Here is an 8,099-nt window from a genome sequence, read left to right as displayed (position 1 = left end):
CCCAAAGATTATGGAAACTCGTGTCCTCATTGTCATTGGCTTCCATGAACCTTTTGATTTCAGTCTTTATTTCTTCAGTAGTTGTGGAGTCATCCAGGAGTAGGTTATTAAGTTTCTATGTATTTGAGTATTTTTTAGTATTTCTCTTGAAATTAAACTCAAGTTTAATTCCATCATGGTCAGAGAAGATGCTGGAAATAGTTTCTATGCCTTTGAATATGTAGAAGCTTGCTTTGTGCCCTATGATGTGGTAAATCTTCGAAAAGTTTCCATGTGGGGGTGAGAAAAAAGTGTATCTTGTGGTTTTTGGATGGAAAGTTCTATAGATATCTGTTAAGTCCATTTGATTTATGATATCATTTAGATCTCTTATCTCTTTACATATTTTTGTCTAGATGATCTATCCAGAGGGGATAGTGCAGTGTTGAGGTCTCCAACAATTAGTGTGTTGCTGTCTATCTCCCTTTTTATATCTAGCAGTCTTTCCTTCAGCATGGTTTGGTCAACTTTTAATACTTCCGAGAGAGTTTTTGATTTCTTGTATTACAGACTTCACCTCTAATAGTTCCATCTTATTCTTTCTTAGTGTGTCCATTTCTTCCTTCATATCATGGAAGGACTTTCTCATCCCCTGTAGTTCATTGTCTCTTTTCTGTTCCAGTTCATAGTATTTGTTCAACATGAATGTTCTAAATTCTATTTTGGACATTTTGGTAACATTTTCTAGTTTTTCAAAAAAAAAAAAAAAAAAAAAGGAGGGAGTTACTGTGTTCTTTTGATGGAGACATATTTCCTGCTTTATTCAGACCTGAGGTTCTTCTTCTATGTGTAACCATTGGGAGATGTGTTCCCTTTGAAATACCTTTTAAGAGAAAGTTTTCTTGAATAGAAGCAAGAGTGCTTCCTTTTAGCTATGGAATGAAGACTGCCAAAGTCTCTCTTCTATTGAGTTTAGCAATGCGATCCAAGGAAAAGTATTCTCTTCAGGTGTACAAAAAAAGTATCTCTTTCTTTGCAGGTGGTTCAGTGAAAGGGAGGATTCCAGAAAGTCATAAAATACTAGAATATTTCAGAATTGTAATTCTAGACCTATTTAAACTGCAAGGGATGGTGTAGATAAAGAGTGTAAGGACCAAATAAGTGGGAAGAAAATAATAAGAAGAATAAAGATAAAGTTGTGCACCATGCTACAACACGGCACGTGATTTCACCAGGGGTCCAGAGATGGGAGTGGGGTGTCTGTACAGCTAAGGGCATTCCTATGTGGTAATGAGATAGAGACATTTACAAATGAAAAAAACAGGAGAAAAAAAAAGTGTACCTGGTGGACAGAGTGGTCTCTGGATTGGGAGTCCTGGAACTGGAGATACATGGGGCAGTGCACCCTAAAAGTCCCAGACTCAAGGGTTGAAAGATGGGAATGGGGTGTCTGTAGGGCTAAGGGAATTCCTGCATGGTTATGAGAAGAAAGAAATTTACAAATGACAAAGGGAGAAGAAGAAAAAAAGTACCTGGCTGACAGAGGGGTCTCTGGCTTGGGAGTCACGGAACTGAAGCTACGCAGGGCAGTCCTCCCTCAAAGTTCCTGAACCAGGGTTTGAAAGATGTGAGTGGGGTGCCTATAGGACTAAGGGAATTCCTAAGTGGTAATGAGAAGAGAGAAATTTACGAATGAAAAAAGGAGATAGAGAAAAAAAAAGTGTACCTGGCTCACAGATGGGTCTCTCACTTGGGAGTCCATGGACTAGAGCTATGCGAGGCTGTCCTCCCTAAAAGTTCCTGATCCAGGGGTCGAAAGATGGGAGTGTGGTGTCTGTAGGGCTAAGGGCGTTCCTATGTGGTAATGAGAAGAGAGAAATTTACAACTGAGAGAAGAGGAGAAGGAGGAAAAAAAAAAAACTGTACCTGGCTGACAGAGGGGTGTCTCGCTTGGAAGTCCTGGGAATTGAGCTACGGGAGGCAGCCCTCCCTTGGAGTTCCTGGCTCAGGGACTGACATATGGCAATGGCGTGTCTGTATGGCTACAGGTGTTCCTATGTGGTAATGGGAAGAGAGAAATCTACAAATGAAAGAAGAGTAGAAGGAGAAAAAAAAGTGTACCAGGCTGACAGAGGGGTCTCTGGATTGGGAGTCCTGGGACTGGAGCTGAGGGGAGCAGTCCTCCCTCAAACTTCCTGACTCAGGGGTTAAAAATGGGCATGGGGTGTCTGTAGGGTGAAAGGCGTTCCTATGTGGTAATGAGAAGAGAGAAATTTAAAAATGAAAGAAGAGGAGAAGGAGTGTTACCTGGCAGACAGAGGTGTCTCTGGCTTGGGAGTTCTGGGACTGGAGCTACGGGGGGGCAGTCCTCCCTCAGAGTTCCAGGCCTAGGGGTCCGCTGATGGTAGTAGGGTGTCTGTAGGGCTAAGGGGGCTTCTATGTGGTAATGCGAAGAGAGAAATTTACAAATTAAAGAAGAGGAGAAGGAAAAAAAAAAGTGTACCTGGATGACAGAGGGGTGTCTGGCATGTGGGTCTCGGGAGTAGAGCTATGGAGGCAGTCCTCCCTGGGAGATCCTGGCCCACGGGTCAAAAGATGGGAGTAGGGAGTCTGTAGGGCTAAGGGCGTAATTATGTGGTAATGAGAATGGAGAAATTTACAAATTTAAGAAGAATAGAAGGAGAAAAACGAAAATTGAACCTGGCTGACAGAAGAGTCTCTGGCTTGGGGGTCCTGAGACTTGAGGTACCAGGGACAATCATCCCTCAGAGTTCCTGGCCCACAAGTCGAAAGATGGGAGTGGGGTGTCTGTAGGGCTAAGGGAGTTCCTATTTGGTAATGAGAAGAGAGAAATTTACCAATGAAAGAATAGGAGAAGGAGAAAAAATGTACCTGGCTGACAGGGGGGGGGGTCTCTGGCTTGGGAGTCTCCGGACTGGAGCAATGGGAGGCAGTCTTCCCTCAAAGTTCCTGGCCCATAGGTCAAAAGAGGGGAGTGGTGTTTCTGTAGGCTAAGGGCGTTCCTATGTGATAATTAGAAGGGAGAAACTTACAAATTAAAAAAGAGTAGAAGGAGAACAAAAGAAAAGTGAACCTGACTGACAGAGGAGTCTCTGGCTTGGAGGTCCCCAGACTGTAGCAATGGGGGCTAGTCATTCCTCGGAGTTCCTGGCCCAGAAGTCAAAAGATGGGAGTGGGGTATCTATAGGGCAAAGGGTGTTCCTATGTGGTAATGAGAAGAGAGAAATTTAGATGTGACAGAAGAGGAGAAGGAGAAAAAAAAGTGTACCTAGCTGTCTGAGGGGTCTTTAGCTAGGGGGTCTTGGGACTGGAGTTACGGGGGGCAGTACTCCCTTGTAGTTCCTGGCCCAGGGGTCCAGTGATGGCAGTGGCGTGTGTATAGGGCTAAGGGCATTACTATGTGGTAATGAGAAGGGAGAAATTTACAAACAAACAAACAAACAAAACAGGAAAAAGTTAAAAAAAAAGTGTACCTGGCTGATAGAGGGGTCTCTTGGTTGGAGGTCTCGGGGCTGAAGCTATGGGGACCAGTCCTCCCTCAGAGTTCTTGGCCCAGAAATCAAAAGAAGGGAGTGGTGTGTCTGTAGGACTAAGGACGTTCCTATGTGGTAAAGAGAAGAGAGAAATTTACATATGATAAAAGAGAAGATGGGGAAAAAAAAGTATACCTGGCTGACACAGGGGTCTCTGGCTTGTGGGTCCCAGGACTGGAGCTAGGGGTGGCAGTACTCCATCGGAGTTCCTGGCCAAGTGGTCGAAAAATGGGAGTTGGATGTCTGTAGGGCTAAGGGCGTTCCTCTGTAGTAATCAGAAGAGAGAAATTTACAAATGAAAGATAATGAGAAGGAGAAAAAAAAGTGTATCTGGATGACAGAGGGGTCTCTGGCTTGGGGGCCCTGGGACTGGAGGTGTGAGGCAGTCCTCCCTGGGAGTTCCTGACCCAGGGGTTGAAAGATGCGAGTGGGTTGTCTGTAGGGCTAAGTGTGTTCCTATGTGGTAATGAGAATGGAGAAATTTGCAAATGAAAGAATAGGAGAAAAACGAAAATTGTACCTGGCTGACAGAGGAGTCTCTGGCTTGGGGTTCCTTGGGGCAGCCATCCCTCGGAGTTCCTGGCCCACAAGTCGAAAGATGGGAGTGGGGTGCTTGTAGGGTAAGGGCATTTTTATGTGGTAATGAGAAGAGGGAAATTCATAAATGAAAGAAGAGGAGAAGGAGAGAAAAGTGTACCTGGCTGACAGAGGGGTCTCTGGCTTGGGGGTCCTGGGACTGGAGCTACGGGGAGGGGGAGGGTACAATATTCCCTCAGGGGTCCTGGCCTAGGGGTCAAAAGATGGGAGTTGGGTGTCTGCAGGGCTAAGGGCATTCCTATCTGATAATGAGAAGAGAGAAATTTACAAATGTAACAAGAGGAGAAGGAGAAAAAAAAAAAGTGTACCTGGCTGACAGAGGTGTTTCTGGCTTGGCAGTCCTGGAACTGGAGCTACCGGGGAGCAAAGCTCCCTCGGAGTTCCTGGTCCAGGGGTCCAGTGGTGGGAGTGGGGTGTCCATAGGGCTAAGGGCGTTCCTATGTGGTAATGAGAAGAGAGAAATTTACAATTGAAAAAAGAGGAGAAAAAGGAAAAAAAAAGTGTACCTGACTGACAGAGGGGTCTCTCGCTTGGGAGTCCCAGGAATGGAGCTACGGAGGGGCAGCCCACTCTCGGAGATCCTGGCTCAGGGGTTGAAATATGAAAGTGGCATGTCTGTAGGGCTAAATGCCTTCTTATGTGGTAATGTGAAGAGAGAAATTTACAAATAAAAGAAGAGGAGAAGGAGAAAAAAAAAGTGTACCTGGCAGACAGGGGGGCTTCTGGCTTGGGGGTCCCGGGACTGAAGCCACAGGGGCAGTCCTCCTTCAGAGTTCCTGTTCCAGTGGTTGAAAGATGGGAGTGGGGTGTCTTTAGGATTAAGGGTGTTCCGATGTGGTAATGAGAATTGAGAAATTTACCAATGAAAAAAGAAGAAAGAAGAAAAAAAAACTGTACCTGGCTAACAGAGGGTTCTCTGGCTTGGGAGTACTGGTACTGGAGCTATGGGGTTCAGTCTTCCCTCAAAGTTGATGACCTAGGAGTCGAAAGATGGGAATGGGGTGTTTGTAGGGCTAAGGGCATTCCTATGTGTTAACGAGAAGAGAGAAATTTACAAATGAAAGAAAAGGAGAATGAGAAAAAATAAGTGTACCTGACTGACAAAGGGGTCTTTGGCTTGGGGGCCCCAGGACTGGAGCTACGGGGGGGGGGGGGGGGGGGGCAGTCCTCCCTCGGAGTTCCTGGCCCAGAAGTCGAAAGATGGGAGCTGGGTGTCAGTAGGGCTAAGGGCGTCCCTATGTGGTAATGAGAAGAGAGAAGTTTACAAATAAAAAAAGAGGAGACAGAAAATGAAAAAAAGTGTACCTGGCTGACAAAGGGGTCTCTGGCTTGGGGGTCCTGGGACTGGAGCTAAGGGGGGTAGTCCTCCCTCGGAGTCCCTGGCTCAGGGGTCGAAAGATGGGAGTGGGATGTCTGTAGGGCTGAGGGTGTTACTACGTGGTAATGAGAAGAGAGAAATTTACAAATGTAAGAAGAGGAGGAGAAAAAAAGAAAAGTGTATCTGGCTGACAGAGGAGTCTCTGGCTTTAGGGTCCTAGGACTGAAGGTACTGGGGACAGTCATCCCTCCGAGTTCCTGGCCCAGAAGTTGCAAGATGGCAGTGGGGTGTCTGTAGGGCTAAGGGCGTTCCTATGTGATAATGAGAATAGAGAAATTTACAAATGAAAGGAGAAGGAGAAAAATAAATTTTACCTGCCTGTCAGAGGGGTCTGTAGCTTGGGGGTCCTGGGACTGGAACTATGGGGGGCAGTCCTCCTTCAGAGTTCTTGGCCTAGGCATCAAAATATGGGAATGTGGTGACTCTAGGGCTTAGGGGGTTCCTATGTTGTAATGAGAATAGAAAAATTACAGATGAAAGAAGATGAGGAGAAAAAAAAAGTGTACATGTCTCACAGAGGGGTCTCTGGTTTGGGAGTCCCGGGACTTGAGCTATGGGGGGCAGTACTCCCTAAAAGTTCCTTACCCAGGTGTGGAAAGATGGGAGTGGGGTGTCTGTAGGGCTATGGGTGTTCCTATGTGGTAATGAGAAGAGAGAAATTTACAAATGAAAGAAGAGGAGAAGGAGAATAAAAAAAAAAAGTGTACCTGGCTGACAGAGGGGTTTCTGGTTTGGGGGGGTCCTGGGACTAAAGTTAGGGGGTCAGTCCTCCCTTGGAGTTCCTGGCCCATGGGTCAAAAGGTGGGTGTTTTGTGTCTGTAGGGATAAAGGCATTCCTATGTACTAATGAGAAGAGTGAAATATACAAATGAAAGAAGAGGAGATGGAAAAAAAAAAAAAAAGGGACCTGGCTTACAGAGGTGTCTCTGGCTTGGGAGTCCCGGGACTGAAGCTACAGGGGTAGTCCTCCCTTGGAGTTCCTGTTCCAGTAGTTGAAAGATGGGAGTGGGGTGTCTTTAGGGTTGAGGGAGTTTTTATGTGGTAATGAGAATTGAGAAATTTACAAATGAAAGGAGGAAGAAAAAAAAAGTGTACCTGGCTAACAGAGGGTTCTTTGGCTTGGGGGTCCCGGGGCTGGAGCTATGGGGGGCAGTCCTCCCTCAGAGTTCCTAGCCCAGGGGTAGAAAGATGGGAGTGGGGTGTTTGTAGGGTAAGGGCATTTTTATGTGGTAATGAGAAGAGGGAAATTCACAAATGAAAGAAGAGGAGAAGGAGAAAAAAGTGTACCTGGCTGACAGAGGGGTCTCTGGCTTGGGAGTTCCAGTACTGGAGCTATGGGGGGCAATCCTCCCTCAAAGTTCCTGACCTAGGGGTTGAAAGATGGGAGTGGGGTGTTTGTAGGGCTAAGGACGTTCTTAGGTGTTAATTAGAAGAGTGAAATTTACAAATTAAAGAAGAGGAGAAGGAGAAAAAAAAGTGTACCTGGCTGACAAAGGGGTCTCTGTCTTGGGGGTCTTCGGACTGGAGCTACAGTGAGCAGTCCTCCCTCGGAGTTCCTGGCCCAGGGGTTGAAAGATGGCTGTGGGGTGTCTGTAGGGCTAAGGGTGGTCCTTGCTGACAGAGTGGTCTCTGGCTTGGGGGTCCCGGGACTGGAGCTACGGGGGACAGTCCTTTCTCGGTGTTCCTTGCCCAGGGGTCAAAAGATGGGTGTGGGGTGTCTGTAGGGCTAAGGGCATTCCTTTGTGGTAATGAAAAGAGAAAAATTTATAAGTAAAAGAAGAGGAGAAGGAGAAAAAAATGTGTACCTGGCTGACAAAGGGGTCTCTGTCTTGGGGGTCTTGGGACTGGAGCTATGGTGGGGGGCAGTCCTCCCTCAGAGTTCCTGGACCAGGGGTCGATAGAAAATGAGGGAACTTCACTATTAAGTATAGAATTAAATCCCATCAACTCCCAGTGGACCTTCCTTAGGATTGTCACATTGGGTTATAACTCTTTAGCACAGGAATTTGGGGGACTTGGCATTCAGCACAGACACAGACACTGGGGACTCATGGACCTCAGAGGCTACCTGAAGTGATTGGTGTTGATGAGTGATTTTTGGAGTGGATGCTGGGGTCCAAGGAGCCCACAAAGGGAAGGCTAAGATAGAAACAGATATGATAAGGCCCAAGGAAGGGGAGGTGTATAGGGCCTGGTTAACTGGGGATGGGGTGGGACTTCAGAATGTTCTAATCCTAGGCACTTATGGTCCAGTGCTCTGGTCCCTGTCCCAGCTGATGGCCACCATGTTGCTGAAGGAGGGCCTGTCCCAGGCCATGCAGGAATGGCAGTGCACAAGCAACTTTGACCACCTAAAATACTATGAAATGGTGGCCAAGTGAGTCAGGGGTCCTAGGCAATGGGGCTGTATGATACGTGAGGGTGGGTAACATGGGGGTGTGCGTGAGGGCCTTGTCAGCCAAGCCCATGAGGGTGGTTGTGGACCAGCATAGGCTCTGGGTCTCTCAGCCCCTACCCCTCCTACATCAAGACTGTGGTCTTTCTGTTCCAGTGTCTCCATGGGCCCCACTCACTCCCTGATCTTGGTCTAC

General features: G+C 46.9%; 1 long non-coding RNA gene across 1 annotated transcript in view; it reads right to left on the bottom strand.

The window, feature by feature from the left end:
• Positions 1 to 7,381, bottom strand: part of LOC102488686 (uncharacterized) — a 14,011-nt gene extending 6,630 nt beyond the window's left edge. Inside the window, exons 1-3 of the long non-coding RNA XR_337342.1 lie at positions 7,314 to 7,381; positions 5,823 to 5,901; positions 5,028 to 5,106 (exon numbers count right to left, since the gene is read on the bottom strand). This is a non-coding gene — a long non-coding RNA (uncharacterized LOC102488686). The remainder of the gene's footprint in view (positions 1 to 5,027; positions 5,107 to 5,822; positions 5,902 to 7,313) is intronic.
• Between the last annotated feature and the right edge of the window lie 718 nt (positions 7,382 to 8,099).

This window comes from Tupaia chinensis, unplaced genomic scaffold (genome assembly GCF_000334495.1).
Source record: "Tupaia chinensis unplaced genomic scaffold, TupChi_1.0 Scaffold145441_1, whole genome shotgun sequence".
In the NCBI taxonomy this organism is placed as follows: Eukaryota; Metazoa; Chordata; class Mammalia; order Scandentia; family Tupaiidae; genus Tupaia; species Tupaia belangeri.
The sequence above is the reverse complement of the archived record's forward strand: the minus strand, read 5'-3'. Positions and strand labels throughout refer to the sequence as shown.